Genomic DNA, 22657 nt, shown 5'->3' on the forward strand with positions numbered 1-22657 from the left:
TCAGACTTCTCAGTAATTGTCGCTCCTAAAAACCTGTTAGGTTCTTAGTGCGTCCGTGCTTGCATTTAAAAACCGCACGTGTGTGCCTGTCGGTGGCAGCGTACAGGTGCACTTGTGTGCGTTTTTCACAAACTATTATATAACGCACAAGTGTAGTGTATAATACACGTCAGTCAGCAGTGGCTGATAGTGTCAGACTTCTCAGTAATTGTCGCTCCTAAAAACCTGTTAGGTTCTTAGTGCGTCCGTGCTTGCATTTAAAAACCGCACGTGTGTGCCTGTCGGTGGCAGCGTGCAGGTGCACTTGTGTGCGTTTTTCACAAACTATTATATAACGCACAAGTGTAGTGTATAATACACGTCAGTCAGCAGTGGCTGATAGTGTCAGACTTCTCAGTAATTGTCTCTCCTAAAAACCTGTTAGGTTCTTAGTGCGTCCGTGCTTGCATTTAAAAACCGCACGTGTGTGCCTGTCGGTGGCAGCGTACAGGTGCACTTGTGTGCGTTTTTCACAAATTATTATATAACGCACAAGTGTAGTGTATAATACACGTCAGTCAGCAGTGGCTGATAGTGTCAGACTTCTCAGTAATTGTCGCTCCTAAAAACCTGTTAGGTTCTTAGTGCGTCCGTGCTTGCATTTAAAAACCGCACGTGTGTGCCTGTCGGTGGCAGCGTACAGGTGCACGATTTGCACAAACTTGGATATAACGCACAAGTCTAGTGAATACACGTCAGCACAGCATTGCAAAATGCGCAAGGGCGTTGGCAAGGAACAAGGAAGTGGACGTGATGGTGGTGCTGGCAGAGGCCGAGGTCGTGGGCAAGCTCTAATTTCGCCACAACAAAGGGCCACATCTAGTCGCTCGCACGTCCTGTCCCAAATTCTTGGGGACCGCAGCAGTACACCGCTCTTGAACCAAGACCAGTGTCAACAGGTTGTTAGTTGGATAGCGGATAATGCTTCCAGTCAGATTGGCACCACCACAAACACTCTGTCTTCCACACGGTCAAGTGTCAGTAGCCGTGATACTGCACCGCACATTTCAGAACCTGATCCTCCTTCCTACCACAAGGCTGAGTACACGTCCTCGGACATTACTGATCCCACACTTGGACACTCGAAAGAGCTGTTCACGTTTCCATTCGCACATTCTGGCCTCTCGCCAGCTCATGTTGAAGTGGGTCATGAGGAGATCGTATGTACAGATGCCCAAATATTTGAGCAGCCACGTTCTCACGAAGTTGGCAATGTGTCTCAACAAGGGGTGGACGATGATGAGACACAATTGTCAGGAAGTCAGGAGGAGGAGCAGGGTGCGGAAGAGGAAGACGACGTGGTGGATGATCCAGTAACTGACCCAACCTGGCAGGAGGATATGCAGAGCGAGGACAGCAGTGCACAGGGGGAGGGAGGCGTAGCATCCCAACAGGCAGTAAGAAGCAGGGTGGTGGCTCCAGGCAGAAGTCAGGCAACCGTTCCCCGGAACAACAACACGACACAAGGTGCCTGTACAAATGTTAGGTCTTCCCGAGTTTGGCAGTTTTTTAAGTTGGCTCCAGATGATTCTAAAAAGGCCATTTGCAACACCTGCCGTGCCAGCATCAACAGGGGTACCAAAACTAGCAGCCTGACCACCACCAGCATGATCAGGCACATGTCAGCCAAGCACCCGACTTTGTGGGAAGTACAACAGAGTCGAGGAGCAGTGCTTGCTGATGTCACTGCTACGTCTCCGCTGGTTGTGCATGCGAGCCAATCCCCTGTCCATGCTGCCTGCGAACAAGCCTCCTCCGGTCCTGCACCTGCAGTTGCCTACGCAGAAATAACACCATCATCAAGCACGTCCTTGTCCCAGCGCAGCGTTCAGTTATCCATTCAGCAAACCTTTGAACGCAGGCGCAAATACACTGCCAACGCCCCACATGCCACAGTTCTAAATGCTAACATTTCGCGACTGCTTGCGCTGGAAATGTTGCCTTTTAGGCTGGTGGAGACAGAAGCATTCCGCGACCTGATGGCGGCAGCTGTCCCACGTTACTCGGTCCCCAGCCGCCACTATTTCTCCCGGTGTGCCGTCCCCGCGTTGCATAACCACGTGTCACAAAACATCACACGTGCCCTGAACAACGCTGTTTCACCCAAAGTCCACCTAACCACAGACACGTGGACAAGTGCTTGTGGGCAAGGCCGCTACATCTCGTTGACGGCACACTGGGTTAATATTGTGGAAGCTGGGACCCAGTCTGAGTGAGGGACGGAACACGTCCTTCCCACACCAAGGTTTTCAGGCCCTACCTCAGTCAGGGTTTCACCCACACTCTACAGCTCCGGAATGTCATGCTCTTCAGCCTCCTCCTCCTCCTGCGCATCCTCATCCACTTTACCCTCCACACCAGTCCCAAGCTGGAAGCACTGCAGCACTGCCTCGGCGAAGCGGCAACAGGCTGTGCTGAAGCTAATCTGCATAGGTGACAAACCCCACAATGCAGAATAGGTGTGGACAGCTCTGAAACAGCAGGCAGATCACTGGCTCACACCTCTGAACCTAAAGCCAGGAAAGGTCGTGTGTGACAATGGCCGGAACCTGGTGGCGGCTTTGAGGCGAGGCCAGCTGACACATGTTCCATGCGTGGCCCATGTGCTCAACCTCGTGGTTCAGCGGTTTCTAAAGTCATACCCAGAGCTGTCTGATCTGCTGGTAAAAGTTCGCCGCCTGTCTGCACATTTTCGAAAGTCACCTACTGCTTCAGCCGGCCTTGCCGGCTTTCAGCGCCGTTTGCATCTTCCGGATCACAGACTGGTGTGTGATGTCCCCACGCGTTGGAATTCAACTCTGCACATGTTGGTCAGGATATGTGAGCAGAAGAGGGCAGTTGTTGAGTACCTGCATCACCTAAGCCGTCGGGAAATGGGTCAAACTCCACACATAACACCTGAGGAGTGGAGATGGATGTCCGACCTATGTACCATCCTCCAAAACTTTGAGGACTCCACCAAGATGGTGAGTGGTGATGACGCCATTATTAGCGTCACCATACCGCTACTCTGCCTTCTAAAACGGTCTCTGCTCAAAAACAAACATGATGCATTGCAGGCGGAGCGCGATGAGTTGCAGCAAGAAACAGTAGTGGGTGTGGGTGATAACACACAGCCCAGCCTCGTCTCATCACAACGTGCAGTGGAGGACTATGACGAGGAGGAGGATGAAGACATGGAGCAACTCTCCGGCCAAATTGAGGATATGACATGCACACCAGTCATATCCTCGGTTCAGCGTGGCTGGCCAGAGGACAGGGTAGATGAGGAGGAGGAGGAGGAGCGCAGCATGTTCAGTCATCGTGTTGGTCAGGCTACTGAAGTCCTGGCTGTTAAGAGTCTGGCGCACATGGCTGACTTTATGGTAAGCTGCCTGTCTCGTGACCCTCGCGTTAAGAACATCTTGGCCGACAATCATTACTGGTTGGTAACACTGTTAGACCCACGCTACAAGGAGAACTTTATGTCTCTTATTCCCGAGGCGGAGAGGTCAACCAAAATGCAGCAGTTCCGGAAGGCCATAGTCACGGAAGTAGGCAAAGCATTCCCCTCACAAAACGCTAGCGGCATAGGTCAGGAATCAGTGGACAACCAAGGCGTACAGCCGAGAGAGGCACAAGTCCAATCCGCCAGACGTAGGGGAACAGTCTTTAAGATGTGGGACAGTTTTCTCAGCCCCTCACGTACCACAGCCCCTGAGGTGCGGGGTAGTGCCACAAGAAATCCTAAGTTTGCCCAGATGCTCAAGGAGTACCTTGCAGATCGAACAACTGTACTCCGACATTCCTCTGTGCCTTACAATTATTGGGTATCCAAGGTGGACACGTGGCATGAATTGGCTCTCTACGCCTTGGAAGTCCTGGCCTGCCCTGCCGCTAGCGTTTTGTCAGAGCGTGTTTTTAGTGCCGCAGGTGGAATCATTACAGATAAACGCACCCGCCTGTCAACTGAAAATGCTGACAGGCTGACTCTGATCAAGATGAACAAGGGTTGTATTGGGCCAGACTTCACCACACCACCAGCAAATGAGAGCGGAATTTAAAGTTTGTAACGGGAATTTGCCATGTACCTCCACTCACCCATGGGTACACACTTCTGGACTTTGGATAATCGCTGGACTGCTCCTCCTTCTCCTCATGCGCCACCATGATGACCATTACAATAGTTAGGCCTTTGTTTCAGATATACCCCCAGTGGTAAATTTTTTCGCCCATTCTTTGCAGAATGGACATTACAACGACAGGAGACCCGCTCCTTTGCAATGGGAACAATGTTTTGAGGCCCTCATGCTCGTCTCTATCCAGGGACAACGTGGAGCCTCCCAATTTTTGGCTGCCCTGCCTAAGGGCTATACTATAATACACCCACTTCCTGACAATGGACACTTAATGTTTTGAGGCCCTAATGCACGTCTCTATCCAGGGACAACGTGGAGCCTCCCAATTTTTGGCTGCCCTGCCTAAGGGCTATACTATAATACACCCACTTCCTGACAATGGACACTTAATGTTTTGAGGCCCTCATGCACGTCTCTATCCAGGGACAACGTGGAGCCTCCCAATTTTTGGCTGCCCTGCCTAAGGGCTATACTATAATACACCCACTTCCTGACAATGGACACTTAATGTTTTGAGGCCCTCATGCACGTCTCTATCCAGGGACAATGTGGAGCCTCCCAATTTTTGGCTGCCCTGCCAAAGGGCTATACTATAATACACCCACTTCCTGACAATGGACACTTAATGTTTTGAGGCCCTCATGCACGTCTCTATCCAGGGACAACGTGGAGCCTCCCAATTTTTGGCTGCCCTGCCAAAGGGCCATACTACAATAGACCCACTTCCTTACAATAGGCACTTCAGGTTTACAGGCCCTCATGCACGTCTCTATCCAGGGACAACGTGGAGCCTCCCAATTTTTGGCTGCCCTGCCAAAGGGCTATACTACAATAGACCCACTTCCTTACAATAGGCACTTCAGGTTTACATGCCCTCATGCACATCTCTATCCAGGGACAACGTGGAGCCTCCCAATTTTTGGCTGCCCTGCCAAAGGGCTATACTACAATAGACCCACTTCCTTACAATAGGCACTTCAGGTTTACAGGCCCTCATGCACGTCTCTATCCAGGGACAACGTGGAGCCTCCCAATTTTTGGCTGCCCTGCCTAAGGGCTATACTATAATACACCCACTTCCTGACAATGGACACTTAATGTTTTGAGGCCCTCATGCACGTCTCTATCCAGGGACAATGTGGAGCCTCCCAATTTTTGGCTGCCCTGACTAAGGGCTATACTATAATACACCCACTTCCTGACAATGGACACTTAATGTTTTGAGGCCCTCATGCACGTCTCTATCCAGGGACAACGTGGAGCCTCCCAATTTTTGGCTGCCCTGCCTAAGGGCTATACTATAATACACCCACTTCCTGACAATGGACACTTAATGTTTTGAGGCCCTCATGCACGTCTCTATCCAGGGACAACGTGGAGCCTCCCAATTTTCGGCTGCCCTGCCAAAGGGCTATACTACAATAGACCCACTTCCTTACAATAGGCACTTCAGGTTTACAGGCCCTCATGCACGTCTCTATCCAGGGACAACGTGGAGCCTCCCAATTTTTGGCTGCCCTGCCAAAGGGCTATACTACAATAGACCCACTTCCTTACAATAGGCACTTCAGGTTTACAGGCCCTCATGCACGTCTCTATCCAGGGACAACGTGGAGCCTCCCAATTTTTGGCTGCCCTGCCTAAGGGCTATACTACAATAGACCCACTTCCTTACAATGGGCACTTCAGGTTTACAGGCCCTCATGCACGTCTGTATGCAGGGGCATTGGTGAACCTCACAATTTTGGACTGCCCTGGCTAAGGAAAATACTACAAAGACTCACTTCCTCAAAATGGGCACATTAGACTCAGAGGCCTTTATGTACGTCTCTTCTCAGGGATATCGGAGTGCCACACAATGTTTTACGTAAAATCTTTCATGTATTAATCTCAAAAAGTAACATACATTAGCTCTATCTCACTATTGGGTATGTGCCCTTAACATTTCCGCCATGAAAATTCATTTTGGTGTCATTTTTGAAGGTTTTCTGGTGAGTCCGTAAAAATGGCGTAAAACGCGGACAAAATTGTTCACAGCTGTGACTTTTGAGTGATAAATGCTTCAAGGGGTCTTCCCCATGCTGTTGCCATGTCATTTGAGCACTCTTCTGAGACTTTTGTGCCATTTTTAGGGTTTCTACATGCTGCCGGGGGTCATTTCACAAAAATACTCGTGTCTCCCATAGGATAACATTGGGCTCGGTGCTCGGGCCGAGTACACGAGTATCTTGGGATGCTCGGCCCGAGCATCGAGCACCCGAGCTTTTTAGTACTCGCTCATCACTATTCAGTATATTAAATCCATAGATAGCTCTATGTATGATCCTGAATTGGGTATCTCTTAAGTTCTCATTCACAATCTTCTTTCTCATCACCATCCAACCATTCAAAATCTTCTCCTCCACTTCTTGATCTCCCAACTGCTTTGCCCACCCTTCCAACATTCTTCCTGATATGCTAGGGACTAAAGCGGGATTTACACGCTGCGACATCGCTAATGCGGAGTCGTTGGGGTCACGGAATTCGTGACGCACATCCGGCCGCATTAGCGATGCCGTTGCGTGTGACACTGATAAGCGATTTTGCATCGTTGCAAAAACGTGCAAAATCGCTAATCGGCGACATGGGGGTCCATTCTCAAATCTCGTTACTGCAGCAGTAACGAGGTTGTTCCTCGTTCCTGCGGCAGCACACATCGCTGCGTGTGACGCCGCAGGAACGAGGAAGCTCCCCTTACCTGCCTCCCGGCCGCTATGAGGAAGGAAGGAGGTGGGCGGGATGTTACGTCCCGCTCAGCTCCGCCCCTCCGCTGCTATTGGGCGGCGGTTCAGTGACGTCGCTGTGACGCCGCACGGACCGCCCCCTTAGAAAGGAGGCGGTTCGCCCGTCACAGCGACGTCGCCGGACAGGTATGTATGTGTGACGGCTCTGGGCGATGTTGTGCGGCACGGGCAGCGATTTGCCCGTGTCGCGCAACAGATGGGGGCGGGTACCCACACTAGCGATATCGGGACCGATATCGCAGTGTGTAAAGTAGCCTTTACACTTCTCTCATATTTCCATAAAGACTTGATATATTTGTGGTATGGGTGTCCCTTAATATGATCGCATCCATCTGATTTGCCTCATATTCGTTATTTATGTTGTATAGTTTCTTCATTATCCCTTGTTTCACCTGTTCAAACTGGAGAGTCTGGAATGGGCGCAAGTCATACTTTGCTCTCAACTCCTCACACGTCATCCATCTCCGTTCTGTATCATGCATCAGGTTTTTTAGAGTTCCAATCCCTTTTTCCCTCCATTCTTTAAGAGATAATTTTCCCTTCCCTGTGGAAAGTCAGGACAAGCCCATATATTAAAGAATTTGGAGATGTTCCAGGCTAACCCGAACTTTTTCCTAACCGCCTTCCAAGTCATCACTGTGTCTCTACAAATCAGTGAGTGTTTAATGTTGCGTGGCAAATTTGGAATGGATGTATGTAGGATTGAACTCAGGTCCCAAGGTTTACAAAATTCAGCCTCTATATCCCAGTCAGAATACCTACTTGTTCGTCTAATCCAATCGACAACATGTCTTAAGATACAGGCCAAATTGTACCCCCTGATGTTAGGTAGTCTAATCCCTCCATTTTCTGTTGATAACATTAGCTTTTTGGCACTAATCCTCGGCCTATATCCCTTCCACAAAAAATGTGAGAATGCTTTTGTCAATCTGTTCACATCTGAGTGTTTAAGAAGCAATGGGATTGTCTGCATTGGATAGAGAAGCTTGGAAAAGCTCATCATTTTTATTAGATGACTTCTTCCCAGAAGAGTCAACGGCAAATTTGCCCAACCTTGCAGTTCACGTTCAATTTTATCGATCAAAGGGGAATAATTTAATGAATATATGGTCTTAGTATCCCTCCCAACCTGTACTCCCAAGTATTTAATTGTATTTCTAGCTATTGGAATGTCACATAATGCACCCTTCTCCCCCTCCGCTCTCTTTACGTCCAAGAAGAGAATTTCACATTTGTTTTTGTTAAGTCTAAACCCTGCTAACCTCCAAAACTCCTCAATTTGTTCTATGACTCTACTCAATTGCGTTTTGGGTTTGCTCATGAACAGGATTATATCATCAGCAAATAAGGCTGAGTTCAATGACTTCCTCCTTACCTTGATCCCTTCAAACCACCCCCCCTCATTCAAACGTCTAGCCAGTGGTTCAATAGCCAAGTTAAACAATAGTGGTGACATCGGGCATCCTTGCCTGGTTCCCTTCATCAAAGGAAATGTTTTTGACAGAAATCCTGGGGTACTCACTCTTGCCTGAGGATTTGCATAAAGGACCCTCACAAAATTCCTAAAAGCTCCGTGTAAGCCCAGGTGATCTAGCACCTGTTCCAGCCATGACCACCTCACATTGTCAAAGGCTTTCCCGGCGTCCAAGGTGATCAAGGCTGGATTCCCCTCCCCCTCTTCTCTCGTCTGCTTTACTACATCAATTGCTAGCATTACTTTCCTAATGTTTGTCACCACTGAACGTCCTTTAACAAAGCCAGCCTGGGGGAGATCTATAATCTCTGGCAATACTGCCGCTAACCTATTTGCCATCAACTTCGCTAAAATTTTTAGATCTTGATTAATCAGCGAGATGGGCCTATAACTAGATGGGTCTTCTAAATTCTTTCCTCCTTTAGGAATGAGCTTTATATAGGCTGTATTAAGTGTACCCGATATTCTTTCCCCATCCATTATCTTATTGAATAACTCTGTCAGTATAGGTGAGATTTGATCCTTCATAATTTTGAAAAAACTGCCGCTAAAGCCATCTGGTCCTGGGGCCCTTATTGTTTTTAACTCTCCTATAACCTGTAGCACCTCCTCCTCCGTCACCTCTTTATTCAGAGCCTGTAAATTTTCCTCTGTGAGCGTAGGCATTTTTGTTCCTTTTAACCACTCATTTCCTTCTCTCCTATCATCTAACCACTCCTCTTTATATAAACCTGCATAGAAGTCTCCAAGAATGTCGTTTATCTCTTTGGGATCTGTCGTTTTACTCCCCACAGCATTTCTCAGTGTCATAATATGTGTCATCTTTCGTCGTCCCCTTGCCAGATTTGCCAATAACTTCCCTGCCTTGTTCCCGAAACGATTCAACTCTGCCTCTTGTTGTGTCCTGTACATACCTTCTTTCCTTTCTACCCAGTTCTCAAAATGGCCTGAGTACCTGAAATCTTTATATGTATGTATCTTCCTTCTTCATCTGAATATTGTGTTTCCACCTCGTGTGCAAAGTTTTTATTGATCAAAATAAGAACCCCTGATTCCTACCTTTTGAGGCCGACCCATATACCCTTCCCACCCACATCTTGTTCATATGGAAGAACTCATCCTTTTGCAAGTGCGTCTCCTGTAATAAAGCAATATCAACCTTAAGCTTCTTGAGATGACGTAGTATCATATTTCGTTTGATCAGCGATCTGAGTCCCTTAACATTCCACGTAATGAGCTTAACCATAATCTCCAAAATCAACAGTTCCTTTTTCAGGCCGTGTCGCATGGATTCCCCAACTCTCTTCCCCTCTCCTCCCCTCCCCTCCCCCAACTGTATATAACCCCTCCCATCCCCAACTTTACAAATACAATTAACGTCTTCCATTTTTTCTGAGATGATTGAGACTCCTTTCAAACCCCTGCTTCAAGTCAAGCTCTCCATGAAGCCACCCCACTAAGTCACCTCTCCCCCTCTGTTGACTATTAACTCCTTGCCCCTAAACAGCCTTTATAAATTTATCAAGCTCCTAAAACCGTCATTAAGAGAAGAAAAAGAGAGAGAGAAGAAGAAGAAAAAAAAAAAAAGCATTAGTAAATGATAAAAGGGAAAAAGTGTTAAGCATCAAAAAAGAGAGAGAGAAAAAGGGAGCGAAAGAAAAAGAGATAGAGAAGAAAGAGAGAAGGAGGTAGGCGAGACTTTAGAGAGTTAAGGCACATTTGTCACCATATGGCTCCATTCAGCAGTCTCAAATTAAGTCCTTGTCTTGCCTGCTTGTTCATGAGCTGCTGCCTCTTCCTCCTCTTTTCCCAGCTGAAGTCGCCATCTGTCGCTTTTCCTTCGGACTGGCTGGTCTGGATCTCGATTGACTCCACTCTGGCTCGTTGTCGGGTCTAACTGCAGATGTTATGTTTGCAGGATCTGCATGTTTCGGATCAGTGAAAGTCCCTTCTTTTCCATTCCTCTCCTGTCGCCGTGTTCTCCCGTCCTGTAGTATCTCTCGCTCCGCTTCTGAAGGATCCCGAAAAGTCTTTGTGACCCCATCTGCTCCTCTTACTCTTAGTATTGGTGGGTATAAAAGCTGAAATTTAATGTTTTTGTGATAGAGGGCAGTGCAGATCTGGCTAAATGCTATTCTTTTTCGTGTGACTTCTGCCGAATAGTCGCCAAATAATAGAATCTTGTGTCCCTGAATGCATAGTGCCTGTTTCCTATTCCTGAAGGCCCGTAGAATTTCTTCTTTATCTTTGTATTCCAGGTATTTTATAATAACCTGTCTTGCTCTGGACATTTCACCTTGCTTGGAGGTATTATCATTGTTACTGTGACCATCTCTTTGCTCCCTTATGGGTCCCACTCTGTGCGCTCTTTTTACACGGCAGCTATGTGGTAAGCCTAAAGCCTGGGGTAATTCTTTTTCACAGATTGAGTCCAAATATTTTGTTGTCACTGTCTCAGGCAGACCCACCAGCCTTAAATTATTCCTCCTCGATCTGTTTTCAAGATCTTCTATTTTATCCTTCATAAGCTGAGCATTAGTGTTTAGCTCCTTAAATCTGCCCTCCAATCTTGTCAGATTCTCTTCAGCATCATAAACTCTTTGCTCTACCTCTGTCAATCTCATATCATGGTGCTCCACATCCTCCTGCAGCGCAGCCAAAGCCTTCTTCACTAAGGTTGCTATTGCCTCTCTGATTTCTGCTGTCAGATGATCTGCCACTTCTTTTGCCAACCTTTTGTAATCAATCTCATATCTTTCCCCCAAGCCCAATGTCTCTGTACCACTCTGCATACTCTGAATTCTTCTGTTATCTTGGCCTCCTGCACATTGCTTCAGCTGCCCTTGTGGTTCCTCTCCCTCCTACCCCTCCTTCCTCCTCACTGTGGGTGCCATGTTATCTGCACTCACCCCCTTCTCCCTGTGCTCTGCTCTGGGCTTGAATGGTGTTCCTCCACTTCTGAGGAGATAACGATCCATGCACTGACAGCTGGTAATTCAGTGTAGCCTCTCTATGTTCGTCTAGGGTGCTGTTTGCTTCTGTAGGTCGCTGTATATTGCAGGGGCTGTATGGAGCTGCTTCTTCTCCCTCCTCACATCTCAGCGCAGGAACAGGAAGCCTCTAAATCTTTATTTTTATATAGCGTTAACATATTCTGCAGTGCTTCAGAGAATGGGAAAGCTGAGAGCTGGGGAGCTAAGGACAAGATGGATATCAGAACATAGGAAAGCTGGGTGATGAAAAAGAGAGCCACTTTCTTTCAGCTCAACACCCAGATTTCCCCAATGCCATCCCATGCTGTGACTGTTGCTATCCCTCTTTCCCTAATCCCTACTGATATACTGTATGGTTACTGTGTGGACTTCACTCGTCACAATGCAGGGACTTATGCACACACCCTGCACCCCCATGCCAAACACACCCTGCACCCCCATATCCCATACACCCTGCACCCCCCAAATCACACACACCCTGCACCACCAAATCACACACACCCAGCACCTCCCAAATCACACACACCCAGCACCCCCAAATTACACTCACCCAGCACTCTCATGCACTGCATATCTCAGACAGACTGGCTGTACCCCAAATTAGCCCTCTCTCAAACACACTGAAACTCCATGTCCCACACACCCTGTATCACTTAACTCCCCTCTGTCACAGTCTGGCCCCTCATATGCCACTCACCCTGCACCCGTCATCTCTCAATCTCTCATTATCGGTGAAAAGCAAGATTTTTCACAAAAGCAAGATCACAATATTTCCTTAGTCTCATTACCAGCCCTTCTCCTTCAGCAGCTTCTGCCCGGCTCCTCCCACACGGTCACATGGGCATGAGTCACCGCAGGTCCTGCTGATCCACCACTGAATGCATCTTCTTCTTCTCTGGAAGCAGCTTTCTGTTCTGCCCCTGCCGCGCTGCAGCTCATGAGCTCTAGGTCAGGACCGCCCCTTCTGCCCCCCTGCAGTTCCCCCTGCGGCTCCGACAGCCTGCAGAGCCCCCGCCGGGTGTATTAAAATGACCGTTGGGACGTGTATGTAGCACTCAGATTATGTCAGAATCTGACTGCTACATCTAGTACCTGCGGCGGCGTCCCGACGGTTTTAATACAACTGGCGGGGGCTCCTGCACGCTGCCGGAGACAGCTTAGATTGAAGACAAGGTCGGGGCCTACCGGGGGTTTCCCCGCTACCCCGCCACATCAGACCGACGCTGGGTGTAACCACTCCTGCTAGGCGTGAGCTTGACGTGGTCCAGAGTGACGAGTTCCAATGGCTGATTGGTGACTATTGGTTGTAGTGGTGCCCTCTGACTGGCGCCATCTTTTCTACATAATGCACAAGGGCCACAGTTTCTACACCATTCCTCAATGGCGACTCTCATTCCGACCCAGTAAAACCGACTCCTCAGCAGCACCTCCAACTTCTGTCAACCAAAATGTCCAGCTCTATCGTGGTACACTTCTAAGACACTGGCATGTACGATTGGGGTATCACTGTATGGCATACCCTCTCGTGTGTCTTGGGATTAATGAGATTTCTGCACAGCTTGCCTCGATGCAGGTACGACTCCTTTCCTTCCACAATCTATGTGCTTCCTCTGGGGCAGTTCGTTCCAGACTTGAATCAGCTTGGGATATCAGTGACTTGATCAGTCTGATGGAAGGATCATTATCTTACGTTTCTTGCCAACCATGATGGGGTAATGGATTGAAAATTGTTTCCTGCTGATTGCTGTGAGATGAGGCTTCTCCAGGCTGTCAGGTCGATGGAAGGTGGGTAATTCAATCTCCTCCAGGTCACCTTCATCTCTTCCATCATCAGGCAAATGAGGTATTCTGGCCAACGCATCAGCATTAGCGTTCTTGCGACCGGCTCTATACTTTATAGTGAAGTTGTAGTTCGTCAGCTGTGCTACCCAACATTGCTCCAGTGCTCCAAGCTTCGCCGTGTCCAGGTGGGTCAAGGGGTTGTTGTCTGTGTACACGGTGAATTTTGCAGAAGCCAGGTAGTGTTTAAACCTCTCCGTCACGGCCCAGACAAGTTCCAATGTGCCCCCCCGTGCTCGGCGGCAGCCGAGCCGCTCGGATCCGGACCTTCAGTGGGTGGCTCGAGGGTCTCCGGACCCGGGGGTCCACGGTCACTCCGATCTAAAAGGTGTTGGCGGTTTGGGGGGACGTAGGTGTACGGCCGGAGCCGTGTTTGAGTTCGTGACGCCACCCATGGGTTGTGGTGAAGGTGGACACCACCGCTGCAGTTATGGGGCACCCGGGGGAGATGTTGCGCAGCAAGTTGTTAACCCCTCCATGGGTAGGGATGGTGGCCCCGGGACCCGTTGGGGGAGTAGTTGGGCGGTGCAGGGAGATGGGCGGCAGGAGGGCACTGATGTACTCACTATTAGTAAACACACACGAGTCTCTGGTAAACCAAGGTGATGGTGGTCGGTGCTCGCAGCCGGCTGCAGTCTGGTCCCCCACTCGGTTGGTGGTCTCTGCCTCTGTCCTGCACCTGTTTTGTGATGATGGACTTGTACCGCCCCGGGGCTCGGCAGGTTGCCGAGCCGCTCGGATCCGTGCTCGTCGGTGGGTGGCTCAAGCTCCTCACGGACCCGGGGGTCACGTCGCTCTGAAAGGGGGTTGGCGCTACACGTAGGGACTTCGGTGGGGAGGTCCACGGCCGGAGCCACAGTTTTTTGTTGGGGGGTTAAATTCGTGACGCCACCCATGGGTTGTGGTGAATGGATGGACACGACCGCTGCCGTTAACTAGGCTCCCGGGGACGGTGTTGCGCAGCTTGCTGTTGACCCCTTCATGGGTAGGGGGATGATGGTCCCGGGGGCCTGAGGGAGGTGCTGAGGCGGGGGGATTTGGGTGAGTGCTGCTGGTGTGTTGCTGCAGTGCGTCGCGGTGTGCGGCCCGAAGGCACTGTTGTACTCACTATTACAAACACGATGGAGTCTCAGGTAAACCAAACAAGATGGTGGACGGTGCCCGCAGCCGGCTGCGCTGTTCCCCTGTTCAGGTTGGTGGTTTCCGCCTTTCTCCTGCACCCCATTTGTGTAGAAATGATGACTCCAATGCCTGAGCAACGGTAGTCCGCTCCCCAGCCTGGTGTATGCCAGTAGAGCCCGTGTGCCTGCAGACGCTGGCCCATGAGGTCTCGATGCCTGAGCGGTGGTCTTTTACCCCATAGTGTTGGGCTGTTGTATTCAGTCAGGTCTTAGGTGGGAAAGGTCTTAACGTCCAGTCCTCAATCAGTTGATTTGACTCAGCCCAGTCGTTTCTGAGCCTCATACTGGGTCTGAGTACCCCTCCTGGTGCTCCGGTTTCAAATCGGCTCCCTGGTTCGGTACCGGCGGGCCACCACCCATCCCCGGTCCTTACAGTTCCACTGGCTGTAATCCCAGCTCCTGCAGGCGGCCACCACCATCTGCCTCCTTGCCAGAGGTGACTGGGCCCCAACCCAGACACCTGGTGTTAGACTAGAGCAGACCTGGGCACAGGTCTGCACTTGAACTCCACTCCACTCCACGGTCAAAACTCTAAACTTTTGTTTCTCCTGCCTCAGGGCCTGTGAACTCCTCGGTGGGTGGAGCCAACCACCTGGCTCTTCCCCCTGGTGTGAATATCAAACCTGGAGGGAGATGACAAGGTTTTTTAGATTGGCTGCTGTCACCTTATTAAGGGGGGGGGTGTAAGGGCCTACCTTTGACTACCTGGCTAGTCGAGGGCGTCACAGACTACATGCGCCTGCAACTACAGGCTTGTGATTGTTGAAAGAGTCCTTTGCCCACAGATGCTGGCCCGTGGGTTCTCTCTGCCGTGGCGGTGGCTTTCTATCCCCCTCGTTGGGCTGTTGTCTTCAGTCGGAGACTTTGGGTGGGACAGGACCTATATGTTACGCTCACCGAGGAGCGGCGAGCGTCCGGAGGTGGACTCACTGGACCATGCCCCGGACTCCCCTGAGAAGGCGACCAGCAGCGAACCCCTATATATGGACTGTGCGGTGCCTCCCCAGAAGGCCTAGAAGCACGGCAGCCAGGAATCGGTGGTAGGAGTCTCTGTACGGCCAGGCGTAGCTCGGGTACGATGTCCGCAGCAGGCAGAACACAGGTGTGGCACCGGAGATGGTCACAGTAGGTGGCACGGAGACGTTCACTGCAGGTAAGGCTGGTGACGTCCACTGCGGGTATGGCCGGTGACGTCCACTGCGGGTATGGCGGGTGACGTTCACTGCGGGTATGGCCGGTGACGTCCACTGCGGGTATGGCTGGTGACGTCCACTGCAGATATGGCCGGTGACGTCCACAGCTGGAAGGTACAGATGGTACTACAGTGAGATAGAGTATTAGTAACGGGCAGGTAACACACAGATAACAGTAGTAGAAAGGGGCTTGAACACTAGCAGGGCTCTAGTAGAAGCGTTGCTCGGGCGCCTGCTGCCGGGGGAGGTGAACCTAAATAGTCTTTAGGTAACAGGTGGCCTCTGAGGTCACTTCCAGAAAATGAGGCACTGCTGCTTTAAGAAAGGGGTCATGGCCTCGCACGCAGCCTAGAGGTGCTCACTGCAGAATTGTGTGTGGAGGAAGAGACTGCAGCAGCTCCAGGAAGAGGGCACCTGACCCGAGAGTGAGCAGAGCCATGGGACTGGTAAGAGGAAGCACGTCGCTGCCGGGGGCTGGGACCAGGAGTGCATGTGGGGGCCAAGCTGGGACTGGGCAGGTGTGAGGGAGAGCGCCCCCCTCGTGATCTGGCGGGACCAGGCGCTACACTATAGTCCTGGCCGCAATCAGTTAATTAGCTAGCCCCCCAAAGCTTCTGGACCTAGCTTCAGGGTCTGAGTATCCCCCTTTGTGCTCCGGTTTCCGAGTCGGTTCCCCGGGTCGGTACCGGCGGGCCACTACCCTGTCCCGGTCCACCACGGTTCCACCGAGCCGTCTTCCCGGCTCCTGCAGGCAGAGGCCTCCGTCTGCCTCCTAGCCAAAGGTGCCCGGGCTCCTACCCTGGCACCTGTCAGTCTGCTACAGGCCTGTCACACAGGCCTGACCTCCTCCACAGAACTCAACTGTTTTCTTTTTCCTGCCTCAGGCTCTCTGAACTTCTTGTTGGGCGTGGCCAACTGCCTGGCCCCGCCCCCTGGTGTGTCTATCAAGCACTGAGGGAGGTGACTAGGGTTTAAATGTTTGGCTGCTGTCACCTTGTTAGGGGACTGGTGTAATGCGGGGCCCTATCTGTGACTACCTGGCCCGGCCAGGGCGTCACACCAGGAACTCCAGCTTGAAGGAACTGTAATTCTCAGGATTCCTCTCTGTTGGACAGAGTTTTCTGCTTGCGTACGCAATCACTCACCTTCTTCTTGCCATTCTGCACCTGGGACAAGACAGCTCGCAATCCTACGTTGCTGGCATCCGTATACAGCACAAAAGGGAGACCGAAGTCGGGATATGCTAGAATCTCATCTCCTGTCAGAGCTGACTTCATCCATCTGAAGGAATCTTCCTGTTCCTCACCTCACATGAATGGGGGACCAGAAGTCTTGCCATGCTTTGGTTGTCCAACCAGGAGATCTTGCAGAGGAGCCGCACCTCCTTGACGGTATTGGGCCTTGGCCAGTTCTGGATAGCCATGATCTTCTTGGGATCCGGTGCCAAGCCCTCGGCACTAACCACATGCCCCAGGTACTGGACCTTAGGTTTCAGTAGGTGGCACTTAGAAGGTTTTATCTTCATCCCGTACCTGGATAGGGCTTCGAATACTTCTGCCAAATACCAGATGCTCTGCGTATGTTTTGGAATACACGATTACATCATCCAGGTAAAGCAGGACAGTTTCGAAGTTACAGTGGCCCAAGCAGCATTCCACGAGTCTCTGAAACGTTCCCGGTGCATTGCACAGCCCGAATGGCATGCTGTTGAACTCGCATAATCCCATCGGGGTGGCAAAGGCAGTCTTCTCACGGTCCTCTTTGGCAACAGACATCTGCCAATAGCCACTGGTGAGATCAAGGGTCGAGAAGTAATTTGCAGATTTCAGTGCAGCCAATGAGTCTTCAATACGGGGTAGCGGATAGGCATCCTTATGGGTGATTTTATTGATTTGCCTGTAGTCCATACACATCCTCATAGTGCCGTCCTTCTTCTTAACCAGAACCAGTGGAGCTGCCCAGGGGCTACAACGATCCCTGATGACCACTGCCTCCTTCATGTTCCTCAACATCTCCTTAGCACATTGGTAATGAGCAGGTGGTATAGGCCTGTACCTTTCCTTATTGGGTGGGTGAGCGCCTGTGGGTATGTGATATTGCACCGCTTTCACCCTCCCGAAGTCTAATGGATGTTTGCTAAAGACTTGTTCGTATTCCTGTAATACCCTGTAGACTCCTTGTTTCTGGTGAAGAGGTGTCACGTCAGTACCTACATGTAACTCCTGACACCATTTCTCTGGCTGACTCTGGGAGTTGTCACTGGCTGACATATCTGGTATGCTTGGGGATTCTACTGCCTGAATGGAATCTGTATCTACTGTTAACAATTTGACAATTGTGGCATATCTGGGCAACTTATGTGACGCCCTGGCACCGCCAGGTGTCACATACCAAGTAAACCCTCACATTACACCTTCCCTCACAGGGTTACACCAACCCAACAAAACCCTAGTCACACCCCCCAGGGTAGGAAAGGCACTCCAGTGGGCGGGACCAAGTGGAAAGAAAACGCCCACCTAGCGGTCTAGAGAACCCGGGGCGGGAAAAGTGTAGTTCAGTTCAGTTTAGTTGAGTTGAGTGGTGTTGAGTTTAGTTCAGTGGAGGAGAGGAGAAAGTGAAGTGGAGCTGAAGTGGAAGCCAGAGAGGAGAGGCGTCGGGGTTGGAGCCTCGGCGTGCTGGCTAGGTGGCAGACGGTGGTCCGTGTCTGTCAGGAGACGGGAAGATGGTTGCCAGAGATCCGAGGTGGACCGGGACAGGGTAGGAGCCCGCCGGTACCGACACCGGAGAACCAACCCGGAAACCGTGCACAGAGGGGGTACCTGGACCCTGAAGCAAGGACCGGAACCACCGGCTTTGTTAATTCACTAGTTGAGGACAGGATTATAGGTCCTGTCCCACCAAATGTCCCAAAAGAGCAGACCAGCAGCCCACCGCGGGGGATAGGGCATCTGACAGGGCCCCTTTAGATCCAACGGGTCAGCGTCTACGGGCAAGGCTCCCACCCATAGTTCTGGGAGCGGACTCCCATGTTCTATACCGAGAAGTCCAAAGAGAACTAAAAACCGTGCAGAGGAAAGTGACTAAGACCATCACCCCGGGTGAGGGACCAGAATACACCCGGCCGCGGCGGCCAGCCACTGGCACCTTGGTTTACCACAGGACTTGTGTGATTTCTTTGACTATGAGTACACTAACATCCCCCGGTCCGACCGGGCGCGCTGGCCCCTGCAGCCACCATCCTCCGCCCAGAGGCACTGGGCCCCGGGGCATCCATCCCTACCCAGGGAGGGGTTAATATCCAGCTGCTATCCCATCGGCCCTGGGTGCTCCCCAACAGCAGCGGTACACATCGTGGATGGTGTCACGAAGAGCTTACAGCAATCCCCATACATATATACGTCCTAGGGTCATTCTGTACTACTATGAGTCCTTGACACTCTAAATCCACCCGGCCCATCTTAATAGTCACCTCCTTGAACCTGATTTGAGTCACTGGTAACCCATTGACGGCATAGATGGTAAGGCCGTTATCTGGCGGGGTGAGTTCATCATCGGACCAGAATTTCTTGTACAGTGCATGGGGCATTGTTGTTAACTGAGAGCTGGTATCAAGGAGTGCGGAGGTCGGGATCCCATCCAGGGTGAGGGAAATGATGGGCCTGCCTTCAACATACCGCTCCCGTGAATCCGCTGGGCCTTGTTGGTTTATTCCTGGGGATTAGCCCTTGGCCCCAGGGGTTGCCCGTTGAAAGGACAGTACCCGGCATAATGGCCAGTCTTATTACATTTATAACAAACAAGCTGTCCATACCGGTCGCTGTTCCTTCCTCTGTACGTCGAGGTTCTTCCTCTCATCCAGGGAACATCCTCCGGGCAGTCAACGAGCTGGATGTTCTCCGCCGGCTTGGTCTTGGGCAGGAGCTACATCGCCTTTAGGATCCTGGCGACATCGTTGCTCAGCTGCTGCACCTGTGAAGATAAATCACTGGAAACGCCCGAAAGCACTACCGGAGGTTTTTGCTCTGGCAATGCTAGGGCAGGAGGCTGCACCTGTAGAAGGGAGGTGCCAGCTTGCCAGGACGGTGGGAAAGAGTCAGTAGCCTCTGGAGGTTGCAAAGCCTTGATGGCCCGGTCCTTCAAAACGGCAAAGTCCATTACAGGATGTTCCAGGGCCCACAGCCGTAGCTGCTTGCGGTCTTCCACTGACCCCAAACCTTGCAGGAACTGCTCGACAAGCATCTTATTCCCCTCCTGCTCACTGATGGTACTGGCCAGTTTCAAAGCCCCCAGCGCCCCTTGCAATTGTGCCGCCCCGGGCTCGGCAGCCGAACCACTCAGATCCGGACCTTCAGTGGGTGGCTCGAGGGTCTATGGACCCGGGGATCCTGCCGTCACATCGATCAAAAAGGGGTTGGCGGTTTGGGGACGTAGGTGTACGGCCGGAGCCGTGTTTTAAGTTCGTGACGCCACCCACGGGATGTGGTGAAGGTGGACACCACCGCTGCAGTTACGGGGCACCCGGGGGAGATGTTGCGCAGCAAGTTGTTAACCCCTCCGTGGGCAGGGATGGTGGCCCCGGGACCCATTGGGGGTGTAGTTGGCGGTGCAGGGAGAAGGGCGGCCGGAGGGCACTGTTGTACTCACGGTTAGTAAACACACACGAGTCTCTGGTAAACCAAGGTGATGGTGGTCGGTGCCCGCAGCCGGCTGCAGTCTGGTTCCCCCCCGGGCTGGTGGTCTCTGTCTTTCTCCCGCACCTGTTTGTGATGGTGGACTACCTGCGCTTGCAACTTCAGGAGTCCGCTCCCGGCTTGTGGTCGCCTTAGGAGCCCTTTGCCTGCACACGCTGGCCCGTGGGATCTCTCTGCCGTGGCGGTGGCTTTCTATCCCCCTCGCTGGGCTGTTGCCTTCAGTCGGGACTTTGGGTGGGACAGGACCTATAGTCTTGGCCGCAATCAGTTAATTAGCTAGCCCCCAGTAGCTTCTGGACCTAGCTTCAGGGTCTGAGTACCCCCCTTAGTGCGCCGGTTTCCGGGTCGGTCTCCCGGGTCGGTACCGGCAGGCCACTACCCTGTTCCGGTCCACTACAGTTCCACCGAGCCGTCTTCCCGGCTCCTGCAGACAGAGGCCTCCATCTGCCTCCTAGCCAAAGGTACCAGGGCTCCTACCCTGGCACCTGTCAGTTTGCTTCAGGCCTGAGACACAGGCCTGACCTCCATTCTCACTCAACTCTACAACTGACCTGACTACTTTCCCGCGTCAGGCTGTCTGAACTCCTCGGTGGGCGTCTTCCAACCGCCTGGTTCCACCCCCTGGTGTGTCCATTCAGCACTGATGGGGGTGACTAGGGTTTTATATGTTTCGCTACAGTCACCTTGTTAGGGAACGGTGTAGTGCAGGGCCCTATCTGTGACTACCTGGCTGGCCAGGGTGTCACACAATCTTAAGTCATAGTCTCTAATGCTGTCCTGGGGCACTGTCTGCAACTGTAAAATCTCATCCTCAGCTTGGTCTCAGTGCGAGTTTCAAATGCGACTTTCAGTCTTTCAAAGATGGCGGGTACCGAGGCCCGATCCTGATCTGTCCAGGTCTCGATCTCCAGCTCGGCTGTACCTGTTAACTGTCCGAGTACCACAGACGCTCGCTACCAGCCGGTCATTGCATACACATCTAGGACAGTGCAGATCTTTCTCTTGAATCCCTGCAGGGCATCAGGTCGGCCATCATACAGGGGCAGCCAGGCGGCACCCGGCACATAAGGTAAGGTGATCGGCATTATCGGTGTGGCCACCTCAGCCTCGGACGCCACCGCTCGTGCGACCGGAGCGGCTCCTGCTGCGTCCGCGTTACCTTCATCTGGCGGGGAAAGCTCTACCACACTCCCATCATCCAGCGCTGACATCTTCCTGCTCCCCCTTGGTTTTCGTGACCAAGCTTTCTGGAACAGGGGATCTCTGGGAACTTCCAGGTCCGGCCACTACCAGTTTCCGCCCGCGCTTTCAGGAGGAGTGGCAGGGCTTCGGCTTCGCACCCTTTTGCTGGGGATGATGGCGTAGTTGTTGTTTTTGGCGCCAAAGATGGCAGGCAAGATGGCGGTAAGGTAATTTTACAGTCACTTTTTAGATTTGGACAGTTCTGTAAGGTGCACATCACCCGAGTTAGCGAGCCCAGTTCTTATCCTGTCTGTGACGCCAGTAATTCGAGGTGTGACGCCCCTACAGAAGTCGAACTGCTCGGATCCGGGGTTACTGTGGCTCGAGGGTCTCTGGACACTGGGGCTTGTGGCCGCTCGAATGTAGAGGGAGTATTTACAGGGGATAAATGTTCGTGACACCACCTGCGGGTTGCGGTAAGGGGAGTACCGCCGCTGCCGATAGGAGTACTGGGGCAGAGGGTGTGGGGCAGGCAGGTGTCAGTCCCTCTGCAGGTAGGGACGGCCCCGGACAGTGTGGGATATAGTGAGCGGGTTGCGTCTTGGCCTTGGGATCGACTTACAGGGGTCGAGTTACTCACTGCGGTAGTCTTGGTGCTGAATTAGGAGGAATAAGCAGACACACAGATGATAAACCAAAGTCTCTAGGCACAGCAGTTTCTGCGGGGAGAGCCGTCCGGGTCCCATTCTGACCGGTGTCACTTGGTAAGTCCGGAGTACTTCCTCCGTGCACAAATTGACCTATGTGGCCCCTCATCTTGAAGCTTTTGGGGCCCCGCTACCCGTGTGTATGGCAGCTGTGCTCTTGATTGCTGGCACTTGGGATTTTAGTGGGTTGTATGCTTTGGAGAACTCTATTCCCTGCATTGTGCTGATGCCTTCAATCTCTGAGCTCTTGAGGAAAGTGCATAAAGAGACTATCCTCCACAGGTTAATTGTCATGGCGCCTGAAGCTCTTCCCTGATCTAGGGTCCTGTACCCCGCTGTGCTCGGTACCGGGCAGTTCTTTTGGGGTCTTGATACCGACAGTCCTCCTAGACTATGTCTGTGATATCCTCTCCAATGTCACTGCCTCCGGTCCCCAACTCCTGTGGTCCTGGACCAC

Source organism: Anomaloglossus baeobatrachus, chromosome 2 (genome assembly GCF_048569485.1).
Source record: "Anomaloglossus baeobatrachus isolate aAnoBae1 chromosome 2, aAnoBae1.hap1, whole genome shotgun sequence".
Taxonomy (NCBI): domain Eukaryota; kingdom Metazoa; phylum Chordata; class Amphibia; order Anura; family Aromobatidae; genus Anomaloglossus; species Anomaloglossus baeobatrachus.